Source organism: Esox lucius, chromosome 18 (assembly GCF_011004845.1).
Source record: "Esox lucius isolate fEsoLuc1 chromosome 18, fEsoLuc1.pri, whole genome shotgun sequence".
Classification (NCBI taxonomy): Eukaryota; Metazoa; Chordata; class Actinopteri; order Esociformes; family Esocidae; genus Esox; species Esox lucius.
This window is the reverse complement of record NC_047586.1, coordinates 10,784,823-10,798,461: the sequence shown is the minus strand read 5'-3', so window position 1 is coordinate 10,798,461 and position 13,639 is coordinate 10,784,823. Positions and strand designations below refer to the sequence as shown.

The following is a 13,639-nucleotide window of genomic DNA, read 5'->3' as shown; positions in this document are numbered from 1 at the left end:
CCCAGCTTGTGAAGCTTCTCTCCAGCGATGAGAGCTGCATCAAAATTCACTTCCATAATGGTTTTGACAAATGATTAGGGGAGAGACCTCAATGTTCTGCGTTTTGGGGGTGATGCGGCAGCGTTCCAGCTGAGCCACATGAGAAGGAGAGCAGGGAATTACCAGCCATCTTCAAATACACATTATATGGAATATACACAATGAAATATATATTGTGATTCTCACCATTCTATAAGTACTCAGATTCAGTCTTGGGATTTGACTCCGATTTAAATTTTCAAATACATCGGTCAACACGATGTGGCTGGTAGCCTAGAGCTTAGAGCATCTGACCAGTATCCGAAAGGTTGTAGATTAAATTCTGGAGCGGCCATTGTGAAAAACCTGTCCTTCTGTCAGTGAGCAAGAAAGTTAGGACTTATTACTCCCAGGCTGTTGCTGAAAGTCTCAGTCATACTTATCTGGAAATATAATGGCATTTTTCTTCCAATAAAAATGTATGTGTAAAGGAAATAAATGAAAAACAAAAACAATAGAATACCGGAATTTTTGAGAAAGTAAAAAACTGGAATTGTACTGCCAGTGAAGCCACCTAGCATAAAATAATACTGAAATATTGTAAGAACAATACAATATGATAATCCATAATATCCAGGCATGTAACGGTGTACATTTTTCACTAAAACCAAGAGTGATATAAAAGGGAAGCTGAAAAACAAGGACAAAGTGCATAAGAGATGGAGAGTAAGAGAGATGTCCCATGGGTTTAGCTGGGGAGTGTAGTGGCAGAGAAGTGTGAAGCGGTGTCATCATCTCAAATTGAATTCACCCCTCCATTTGACCAGACCTCATCCTCATCTTTCTCTCAGACTTCTGCAACCCGAACCCTCCAGCCATGTTATATAGCCAAAGGCTGGGAAAATTATCTTAATCTGCCATCTTTCAGGATATTTTTTAAAATACATGATGAACTGTGATCAATGTGTGGATCTGCAGTCTCAGATCATCTTGAAATTATGAATATGTAAGTCACTACTGAAAGCATAAAGCAGTTTTTGACCATATATATATAAAAAATATAATGCATTATTACTGCTGAATCAGTGATTGCAGATTAATTCACTCATCTGACAAGATGTGATCAACATAACAATGATTACTCTGAAGTCAGTCTGATACCTGATCTGAAAGCCCCAAGAGTACGCCTACATTTTTTGTGGGATCTTAAAACATTAGCCTGTTTGGTCTGGAACATTGTTTAGAATGACCTTAAGACAAGATCTGTCAAAGTTAGAGTAAATTCACCAAAGTTACCTGAAACTACAGAACTATTGTAGCTTCGGTCGATGGGTTTTTATAGTAAACAGTCTTGATAGATAAAAAGAAAAGTCAAAAGAAATTATATTTTAACAAACCAAATTTACAGTACAATATTTTGTTTTAGTTGAACGAGACATGACACTAGATTTGCAATGGAGATACATTTGTTTACAGTATTTTTCTACAATTGTTACCAGTTTGACACCAAATCATTGACACAAATATATAGTGACATAAATGTTTTTTTACCAGACTAGGATAAATGGGAACTGAATGCAAAATGTTTTATTGTCTTAAGTAACAGAAGCTCTCATTACTATAAATAGTACTAAAAATAAAAGCAAACAGGTACTGATATGTAATAATTTTAAATAGGTTAGGAGTAGGTTGACTAAAGTTACATGGCTAACTCCTGAAACCTGTGTCGTAGCATAGGGCTCAGGCCTTGCTGCTGCAGTGTCTCCGCAAACATTGAAATCAACGAACCACCTAAGTGACCCCATTATAGTTTTAAAATTGAGGAAGTGCCAGCATTAAGACTGTTTCTCATGCCCAAACTAAACCTTTGAAATCGAGGCTGAAGCCAGCTTGTTTGGCACAAAGGACCATCATCTCTCCCAACAGGGGAGGGCTCAGCCTAGGTCTGACAATGCACTCCTCTCTTTCCTGGCACTGAGAATTTAATCACTTCTACCACCTAGAGCAGAGGTCATTAATAACGTCGCTACATTCACAAATGAGACCTCGATGATAGTGATTATCGCCACCATTTGCAGTGGAGTGCAGAAGGGTACAATCTTTCAGTAAAGGGGGCAATCTGTAAACATGGCCAAATTAGCTTGGAGTGGTCGTAACTGCAATTGTAAGACCGCAATCACATTCTGCTTTCCATGCAGGAGAACAAAATGGGGGACAGTTATGTCTTTTCTGTCTCAAAGGATGGCCCTGCAGAGTGCCAGACAGCAATCAATGCGGAGGCAGCCGTCAAAGCGGAAGTTGCAATGCCATTGTCCGGATCCCACAATAATGGGCAGCAGTTGAAGCAAACATAAACAGTAACTTTGTGTGAATTCTGTTTACACTTTTGTTAACTTAATTCCTGTATCATATTCATGTCGGGTTGTTTCAACTAGGTTTGATTCTGGTCTACAGTAGGGCTTAAGTATTAGTCAGACTGAGTCTCGTACAAACATACTGCCTCAAGTGACACACTGATTAGCAAAGCTACTGAATATGCATTTAGTGTGGAAATGTATTAAATTAATTTCTGTGATAGCGCTAATTACTGTAAGTGTATGCAATTTTCCAACTTAACTGCAAGGTGCACCCTAATCCAAGACGTAACGAGGGGGTAGGACTGGTCTGCATCTGGGCTAGGGTTCATACAGGGAACGGCTATGCTGAGCTGCATCTCCAGGAGCGTAACACTTCCCCACTGCAGCATTTGCGTGGCCTGATTGGAAGTTTCTTTTAAAAGCCTGACTTAGCAGCAGCTTACATATTAATATGTACTTTTCTGCATGGTCAGATGAAAGCGTAAGGGTTGGGGTTCTTTCCTTTTACTCCATTCCCTCCAATTCGTGCTCATGGCCTGGCCTCATAGGAAACAACGGCTGGCAGGACCGCGAGAGGCGATGATTGATACACACCCTCCAAAAGCACTTCTTGCCATGCTTTGCTGCTTGTCACACTGCTTGAAAAACCAGGAAGAACTATCCAGCATCTACTGTACATGCCTGAACAACACTCACCGGCCAAAAACTACAATTAAGCTTGCATTCAGGATATAGAAACTGGAGTCACACTCACAGATGTTACTGTGGTCGTGTTCCTTTCTCTGTTCCTTTGTGTAACTGTATTGGTGCTTTTAATTATTGGGATGGATGGAGTCTTTCACAGCTTCTTTACACTGATGAATATTTCACAATGCTCTACATAATCGGCAATACTCATTAACAATTCCGAGTATATTCACGATCCACTGTATAGTTGGCCGAGGCTAGAAACAAGGGCTTTCCCACAGGTTTTTTAAACAGCATACAGCCGAGACACAAGGTAAAGGTCACAGGGGGTGATGTTCTACACTTGCCATCCAACTGGAATTGACTGTGTAAATCGATGGTTATAGTTATCGGAGTACCCATGCACCTGCCAAGCTCCAACAGCATGGCGCTTATAAGGCCAAAGTTGTGGGTTCAATTTCCATGGGGGATTGGTACAAAGTAATATTGAAAATGTATTACTCACTACTGTAAGTAACTCTGGATGAGAGTGTCTGCTAAATTATATTATATGTTTCTGGTAGTTTGTGGGGGCCAAACAAATGAGCTCAACGGTCTGATTTTGCTTACTGCCTTGCAAGACCAACTGAATGAGAGTTAATTAGAAATCACTAAAACCTCATCCCTTGAGAAATGTAATGGCTGATTAAGATCATTGAAGAAAAAAAATAGAGATATTCTTGCACACTGGTGATGCTTACAAATGTAATTATTTATTGAAATGAATGCAAGAACTTCGTCACGTCAAATGGAGATCCAGTCTAATATTTCTAATACTGCACTAGGTCGCAGCACTGGGCGGTGAAAATGAACGTGAATAGAGCCGTTCTTCTTTCCCAAGCTGTCCCTGACAGGTTTACTCTGTGTTTACCAGAGGGATTTACTGCAGGCCGCTGGAAGCCACAGTCATGGGTATAGAGCCATACAGGCACAGATGCCAAGCCCTTGATGTCAGTCAACTTCTGCTGCCCACTCTTGAGGGCATGGTGGCCGTTAACAGGGCAGAACACTGACAGCGTAACACATTAGTATCTGCTTTAAAGAAACAGTGTACACAACATCAACTTTGGTTCAGAGGTGGACTTTCTTGCCAGCGTTTTTTCACACTTTTTCATTTCAGATGATTGGGCGGTCAAGCAAAGATATTAGACTTATTTGCTTTGTTCTGCAGCTGTTGGCAAAAAAATATGATGGGAACATTGACTTTGGCAGTGCTGGAAAAGCTACCTGTATGAAGGTTCGCATTTTTGTTAAAATTAAAACTATTCCTTAGAAGTGTAGGAAATCATTCACCATCTACATTTCTTTTTTTATATAAAATTTTTTTTTCACTGCTTTTGCAAGATGGAAAATCAACAGTGAAAGTTGCTTTGAATGTACTATTGATGTAATTTAGCTAACATCTAAAACATGGGAACATTTGCTATATCCCCTTTAAGTACAAATCCCATGCAAACATTTTCCATGCCGCCAGACCCAAGCCAGAGATCAGTATAATCCACTGTATAGAGATTGACATGGGAGCATAGGGTTAGGGTTAGGGTTAGGGTTAGGCAATGGGTGTCATGGCATGGCAATATGCATTTATCAAATGAGAGCATAGGCATCACATCCAACCCAAGACCTTCAGTAGAGGCCTAGTCAATGAGCTTCATCGAAGCAGGACTGTATTACGGATCTACTGTAGATTCCACCTCATTCCAATTGTAGTTCCCTTAGTCAGGCATATATAACCTGGTCCTTTTATTGAACCATCATTTACCAGGTAAATATGAATGAGAACACATTCTGATTTTAAGCAAGGACCTGGGAGCAATTAGGTTTAACTGCCTTGCTCTGGGACAGACAGATTTATTACCATGCCTGCTCTGGGATCTAGCAACCTTTTCGTTACTGGTCAGATACACTTGCCACTAGGCAATCAAATGTTTATGGTGTTTATTGCACATGTTTTATGTTCCTTTTTCAAAGAGCAGACCTTGCTCATGGCAATATGGGATTAGACTTTGCCAAGGATATAGGTTTTCTCCAGCTTCTCAGTCCAGTTGTCGTCAGTAGGCATCGCTGGAAGGGGTGTGTGTCAGAGTCTGCACTTTCCAATGGGTTGGCTGCTCCAGTTTTTCCTACAGGACTCTGTGTTAGCAGCAATGGCATTGACTGTCCTAGGAAGGGTCTAGATGCAGGTGCTTTTTGTATAGCAGCTTATGGTGACTTTCTTGACACAGACTGGACAGTTGAACCTTTCTTTCTATAATGTGACAGTAAATGAGGACAAATCTTAAGGGTATGTGATGATAAATGTGTTTTATTATGTCCTGTAGCCAAATTGCCCTAATATCCTAAGCCAAAATATCAAATTTTTAGTTGCACCTTTAATGGCAGCAGGTTACTGTGGTCATGGAGCCAACAGAATGTATTTCACTGCAGCTTGCTAGTTTGAACCTGACTGTACTGTATTAATCTGACATCTTCCATAGCCGGTGCATTTCACTCTAACAATGAAAAACCAGCCAGCATGTGGAAAAACCATGTAACTATTAAATTAACACATATACACACCGTTTTGTGCACATTTTGTTCCTGCCAATGCTGAGCGTGTTTGCAATCCAGCTATGAAACATAAAAAATATGTTGAATATTGTTTTCCTCTCAAAACACAGGGGAAACAGTCCCATTGTACTTAGAACCTTAGCACAGTTCACTAACTTTGTAAAGAGAAAACAATGTGGATGAATGTCTAGGTCATAACACAGTATAAAAAAAGCATTTATAGGCTCAGTCTAGTAGCCTAGCTACCTTGTGGCTTTATTTTACGCCTCAGCTAGTAACATTACAGCGGAGACAAACTGCACTGCTCTATCAAAAAAAAATTATGTTTACCGGTGGCGTTTTCGATTCTGAATGGCAGTGCAGGAAACACTGGGCTACTCATGTTGTATAGTGGATGACTGCATTCAATATTGCGGAACATTTATTTCACTCAATGCTTCTACCAGCTCTCACCTCTCACGGTGAGACTGATGATACTTCATTCAAACTCTGAATTTGACCACTAAGCCACCCAGCACTTCATTTGGGAACTGACGGCAGCAAAAACATTGAACAACTAACTGAAATATGTTTGGGAACATCAATAGTAAGTAGCCCTAATTCCTAGACAGCACGTTTGAATTGTAGCATAACCAGTCATAGAATATCGAAATCAACTGTCGACATCACTGTTCAAAAGTTTGGGGTCACTTAGAAATGTCCTTGTTTTCAAAAGAAAAGCAAATTTTTGGCCCAATAAAATAACATCAAATTGATCAGAAATACAGTGTAGACACTGTTAATGTTGTAAATGAATATTGTAGCTGCACACCTGAGTTTTTATAAAATATCTACATAGATGTACAGGGGCCCGTTATCAGCAACCATCAGTCCTGTGTTCCAAAACACATTGCATTTGCTAATCCAAGTTTATCATTTTAAAAGACTAATCAATCATTAGGAAATCGTTTTAGAATTATGTTAGAACAGCTGAAAACTGTTGTGCTGATTAAACAAGCAACAAAACTGGCCTTCTTTAGACAAGTTCAGTATCTGGAGCATCAGCAATTGTGGGTTCGATTACAGGTTCAAAATGGCCAGAAACCAAAAACTTTCTTCTAAGACTTTAAATCTATTCTTGTTCTGAGAAATGAAGGCTATTTCATGAAACTGGAGATCCTGTACAACCCTGTGTACTACTCCCTTAATAGAAGAGCGAATCTGAAGGACACAATTATTTCATTCAAAAATCATTCTTTCTAACCTTCTCAGTGACTATATTTACTATTCATTAAGCTATATTTCCTATTGAAACAAATGTCATGTATTTTTGTCATGGCAAACAAGGATATTTCTAGGTGACCCCAACCTTTGAATGGTAGTGCAATTACTGAAGATGTTTTCATTTTACAGAAAATGTATGCTACTCTATTATATAACAGTATGACCCTTATTTAATGGAAGCATACATATAGAGCCATACATAATCCTAATGGATGTTATGCATGAAACATCTATGCGGAATCAGTAACTTACACATTACCATCCATTTCATTCTCTTTGGCTCTGAAACAAGATCCACTACAAAGACCATATTTTCCACAAACTGTTACACCCAAGTGTAACTAAGTGATAATGACACAGAGTAGAGTAGGAGAGTCAGTGTGACAGCCCTAGGTCAGAATACCAGATTCCACTGTCAGTGACCCTGATATGACAGTCTGGCCACAATGACAGCTGAGCGGTGGGGGGAGATCTCCTTGAACCACTGAATGGAGACTGTCTAGCCACTCTGTCAGCCCGTCTAGTCACTCTGTTTCGACATGTCCTCTATCTCTATGTCTGTGTCTCTGCACACCTGCCTATCGGCTTGCCTGTCTTCTGGCTTAGCATTTTCAGGGGTCACCAGGGCTTTGTGTGGTGGACAGAGTAATCTCTGATGGACAGACTATGTAGTTCTGTTGGGATAAATCAAGATGAGTGAGATGTTAGAATCTTTCACCTTTTGTAATGGGAGAGAATATCTAACACATAGACTAACTTAGAGGTTTTTGTTCCGGTTGCAAACACTCTTCTTTTCAAGATGCATTATGGATTTTTGGTCATGTATGTGCTAATATGTGGCTCCATGTCATCAAAAACGAGTATACTACATCACGTACAGTGGGGAGAACAAGTATTTCATATACTGCCGATTTTGCAGGTTTGCCTACTTACAAAACATGCAGAGGTCTGTCATTTTTATCATAGGTACACTTCAACTGTGAGAGACGGAATCTAAAACAAAAATCCAGAAAATCACATTTTATGATTTTTTAATAATTAATTTGCATTTTATTGCATGACATAAGTATTTGATCACATACCAACCAGTAATAATTCCGTCTCTCACAGACCTGTTAGTTTTTCTTTAAGAAGCCCTCCGGTTCTCCACTCATTACCTGTATTAACTGCACCTGTTTGAACTCGTTACCTGTATAAAATACACCTGTCCACACACTCAAACAGACTCCAACCTCTCCACAATGGCCAAGACCTGAGAGCTGTGTAAGGACATCAGGGATAAAATTGTAGACCTGCACAAGGCTGGGATGGGCTACAGGACAATAGGCAAGCAGCTTGGTGAGAAGGCAACAACTGTTGGCGCAATTATTAGAAAATGGAAGATGTTCAAGATGACGGTCAATCTCCCTCGGGCTGGGGCTCCATGCAAGATCTCACCTTGTGGGGCATCAATGATCATAAGAAAGGTGAGGGATCCGCCCAGAACTACACGGCAGGACCTGGTCAATGACCTGAAGAGAGCTGGGACCACAGTCTCAAAGAAAACCATTAGTTACACATTATCCTGCAGTGCACGCAAGGTCCCCCTGCTCAAGCCAGCGCATGTCCAGGCCCAGTCTGAAGTTTGCCAATGACCATCTGGATGATCCAGAGGAAGAATGGGAGAAGGTAATGTGGTCTGATGAAACAAAAATAGACCTTTTTACTCTAAACTCCACTCGCCGTGTTTGGAGGAAGAAGATGGATGTGTACAACCCCAAGAACACCATCCCAACCGTGAAGCATGGAGGTGGAAACATCATTCTTTGGGGATGCTTTTCTGCAAAGGGGACAGGACGACTACACCGTATTGAGGGAAGGATGGATGTGGCCATGTATTGCGAGATCTTGGCCAACAACCTCCTTCCCTCAGTAAGAGCATTGAAGATGGGTCGTGGCTGGGTCTTCCAGCATGACAACGACCCGAAACACACAGCCAGGGCAACTAAGGAGTGGCTCCGTAAGAAAAATCTCAAGGTCCTGGAGTGGCCTAGCCAGTCCCCAGACCTAAACCCAATAGAAAATCTTTGGAGGGAGCTAAAAGTTAGTATTGCCCAGCGACAGCCCCGAAATCTGAAGGATCTGGAGAAGGTCTGTATGGAGGAGTGGGCCAAAATCCCTGCTGCAGTGTATGCAAACCTGGTCAAGAACTACAGGAACGTATGATCTCTGTAATTGCAAACAAAGGTTTCTGTACCAAATATTAAGTTCTGCTTTTCTGATGTATCAAATACTTATGCAATAAAATACAAATTAATTACTTAAAAATCATAATGTGTTTTTTTGTATTTTTGTTTTAGATTCAGTCACTTACAGTTGAAGAGTACCTATGATAAAAATTACAGACTTTTACATGCTTTATAAGTGGGAAAACCTGCAAAATCGGCAGTGTATGAGATACTTGTTCTCCCCACTGTATGTGCCAATATGTGGCTCCATGTCATCAAAAACCACTTGCTTTCAAAGATGAAATTTCATGACTAACAGAGGTATGTGTTTATACAGTACTTAAAAAGTATGCACATACTGATACAATGTTTTCTGATTATAAAGCAGGTGTTTCTCCCTTTCCAATTGCATTCAGATTATTAGCCAAATACCCAGCCTACCTGTTTGGTGCTGTAGCCTGTCAAACTAATTAAAAAAAATTAGCAGTATAATTACAGTATAACTACAGTACTACTAAAATAATCTTAGCAGTTTTTCATAGGACTATTTACAGACTATCATAGATGGACATTGGGAAGCTCAAAGTGAAATGTCAATTTTTTTTCTCAACAGAAAACCAATAAGAAAATCGCAGTTTAAATGTTAAGGAAAATTGTCCACTTGTCACATTTCTAAGGGGAATCAATCTCTGTCAACCAGCGTGGCATCATGGCAACCCTGGCCCACTGCTGTGATCTCAGACCCGTCAACAGAGCTCGTCACATCAAAGATTTATAACCCCAATGAAGAAGTGTAAAAGCTCACAGTGATGTTGTTGTTTTAGAGAATTGATTGAAGCTCAGACAGGGTTTTTTCTACAATAAGGGGTTGTGATCTCATACTATGCAAAGTTCTGTGCACTTAAAAGAGCATTACAAGTTAAGAATTCATCCACAAGTTGAAAATCTGCATACAAATCCACACCAAGAGCATAGTTTCAGAATTCCACAGCACTAATTGATCATTTTATGACACATTGTCATTTTATGATTATTTTTCATTTCATGTGAAGAAAACACTTGAAATGTCTAGTACGAATGTTTCAAAAGTTACACAAATTATAATACAAAAAGCAAGAAGAAACTTGTCTGCATTGTTGCAGCAATGCATTACAGTCAGAATGCATCCTGAATTGGATACAAACAGGACAGAAAAGTCTCAGGCAATGGCTGCATAAACAGTCAACCACACCACTGCCACCACCCACTGCCACCACCCACTGCCACCACCCACTGCCTCATTTATAGACTCTTTGGGTCTGATTTCTTTTTCTCTGGACAAAAGAAACTTATCAGCAATCTGCAGCTTCCTTACCACAAAGGATCGGGGGGAGTGATTTTCAGTTCAGGCTAGGCGACATTGCTGAGAGAACAAAGTAGGTCAGTCCGCCAATCGCGCCAGTTTATCAGTCTAGAAAATGACATTCTAGAAAGCATCAGAATCTATCCACTCATCTTTACCTGTGGTGAATGGGAAGAAATTGGACAAAGGGATGAGTGTTTAAGAAAGTGTGCTATACTTTCAGCTCAGTGCCACTATCTGCTGTTAACTCAAAGCAGCACTTCCAGGATATGTGCCAAGTTAATTAAACATCAGCTCTATCCTTGAGCAGCATGGAAAATCTAAATGACACAGTTATTTGATGAGAAATTAGGAAAAATGCGGCAGCAATTCCTACTGTTCAAACTCTTCTATTCTCTGCTATTCATTCTTCTGAAGGATGGTGATTCCATGCCAGGAAGGCCTAGAAATACTTTTGGTAGCTCAGCTTATTCTGGCAATTCACAGACACGTCATTAGGAGAAAGTATCTTCAATACGATTTTTACAAACCATTTAAATGTATATGCTGTCGTTAGGAGCCTATAATACAAAATGTTAGTGAATATATATACTCCTTATAGTTTACTCCAAAATAAGGAGTAGGATATATGTCTAAATTGTCATTGAAAAGTAAAAGGTGGATATTTAAAAGAACCTCTGATATATGTAAAGGTTCTTGAAATGTCCTGTGAATGGTGTATCATACTTGTACTTGACACCACCACGTCGTTCCCAGCGCTTGCCGAGAGCATGAAGCCTAGTTGTATACATTCCCGCCACCAAGCATCAATGCGGCACTTACAAAAGAAAACTGCATAATATTAACCAAAACTAATTTCACCCGGATGCAACCCTTATCAAAGGAGATTTTAATCAAGATAACGTAGATCAAACTCTGCCAAAATATCACTACCGTGTATTATGGCTTGGATGACTGGACAAATCCAAATCATGTTGAAAGCCCGCATTTTAGCACTCCATGTCAGCACAATGTACCCGAGCGACTCTGTGGCACGGCACACATAAAAGATTATAAGATCCTCAAATACATTACAAATTTGTTTCCAGCACTCTATTTTACCAACTAAGACAATGACCACACAATCACAGATTACATAGGTTAATCTAGCTTCACCGTACCAACTTGACTTAGTCACCATTCACTTTCAGGAGACCCCCCTTCACCTCATTGGCCGAGAAAACCAAACTAATGATCTAATTGGTATCGCTTCTTCACACTCACCCCTGTCATGCTGAAGTGCCATGGCCCACAAAAAAAGTTAGACTGCCACACTCACTGGACTCCAATTTCAGTCATTATTTGTACGGCAGAAAAACTACAACAGAACATGAGAAAATGTGCTAAAATTTTGAGTCAGCAAACGTTCGATTAATGGCCCAACACCCTGACCACTAGGGTATCTGCTGCTTCATACAGGTCAACTATCTTTTTATAGCAACACCAGCTAAAATTCTATGGAGAAATCTCAACATAATGTAATACAGTGGTACAGTACTGAATATGCAGCTATTTATCAAATATGCAATAATATATTAATCAATTCATTAGAAATTAGTTTAAAGAGTGATATCCTATTTTGAAAGGGCATAAAATGCTAGTTGTGTATACTTGATGAATGACATGCACGCCTGGTAAAAATGAATCTATTCTTTCGGAAATGTCATAGGCATCATCAACACAGTGCAAAAATAATAGACTCATTTTCAGTCAGCTACATTTTCCAGTGTCGATTAGCTGGTTAGAAATGTAATACCGCAACTACCAAACAGGACTTATCTGATTTAGCTGGCTACTCCTTGTACTAACAGAAAGCAATGTCTTTTGGAGTGCACAATCTAGAGTATAATGACACCAAAATGCCAGTACACATACAGGACACATGTACAGGTGTAAAAATTGCAAAAGCATGTCTACCATCCTTCTTCCAAATACAATTTCCATCATCATATTCCCTGAAAAATCAGTGACACCAAACATATTCCTGGGCATTCCTCAGGTGGAATCCCCTGAAGGAAATTGAAAATAGGGCTGCACAATATATCGTTTCAGAATTGACATTGCGATTTACGCATCCCCAATAGTCACATCGCAAGAACGTGCGATTTAGTAAGGTAAACATTTCAGTCTACAATATATATCTTTTTCAAATGGAAAACTAGCATTATATCTGTCTGATATAAGGTAATTTACTCTGATTTATGGGTTATTGATTACGCAGTTAATTATTATTATTTTAAACATGGAGTTCGTTGCTGCACTTGGTTGACATGCAGGCTCTACTTGTGCGTGATGAACTGATGAGGGAGGAACAGGCAAAAAAGGCCTAAATTCAGAATTTGGTTGCAAAAATAAATGCATCGTCAGTTATATGGAAATATTTCGGCTACAGACAGGATGTTGACCAAAAACAGGTACTTTGTCGAGAGTGCCTTGCAATTGTGGCGACAACACGAGGCAACACTACCAATTTGTTCGATTATTTAAGGCGGCACCACAAATCTTTGTATGACGAGTGAAAAGATTCTCAATGCCGTCCAAAGTAAAAATCTATTTCGGGTGCATTTGCCAGTATTATACCATACGAGAAAGGTTCCAAACGGCAGAGAGAAATGGCAGATTCAATAACATTTCACGTCGCTAAAGACATGGTACCAATTAACAAAGTTACCAAAGAGGGTTTTAACATTATCTGGTCGCTTGACAAGCGGTATGTAATGCCATCACGCAACTATCCCATCCCAGAGCTGTACAAGAAATGCAAGGCACAAGTTGAAAAAGAGCTGTCACAAGTGGAATAGTATACAGCAACATCAGACTTGTGGTCCAGCCGGACAACGGAGCCCTACATAAGTCTGACCGTACACTTTATTAATGAGGACTTCCACCTGAAAGGTCGCTGTTTGCAAACTGCATTTTCCCAGAGGATCATACAAGTGAGAACATCGCAACAGGGATGAGAGAAGCTTTAGCCGTCTGGGGCCTAGAGCGAATATGGTGAAGGCTGCACCTGAACAAGTGGACCAGATTGCAGTGCTTTGGCCACAGACTGCATCTTGCAGTTGGTAAGTTATGCCCAACTGCGCATTATATTTTACTACTGTTGCTATTGCTAAACTATTACTGTTACATATTAT

At 39.9% G+C, this 13,639-nt stretch overlaps 1 protein-coding gene across 6 annotated transcripts in view; it reads right to left on the bottom strand.

Annotated features, from left to right (window-relative positions):
• fam184a (family with sequence similarity 184 member A) overlaps window positions 1-13,639 on the bottom strand; it is a 90,082-nt gene that overhangs the window by 50,272 nt on the left and 26,171 nt on the right. The window lies entirely within an intron of this gene.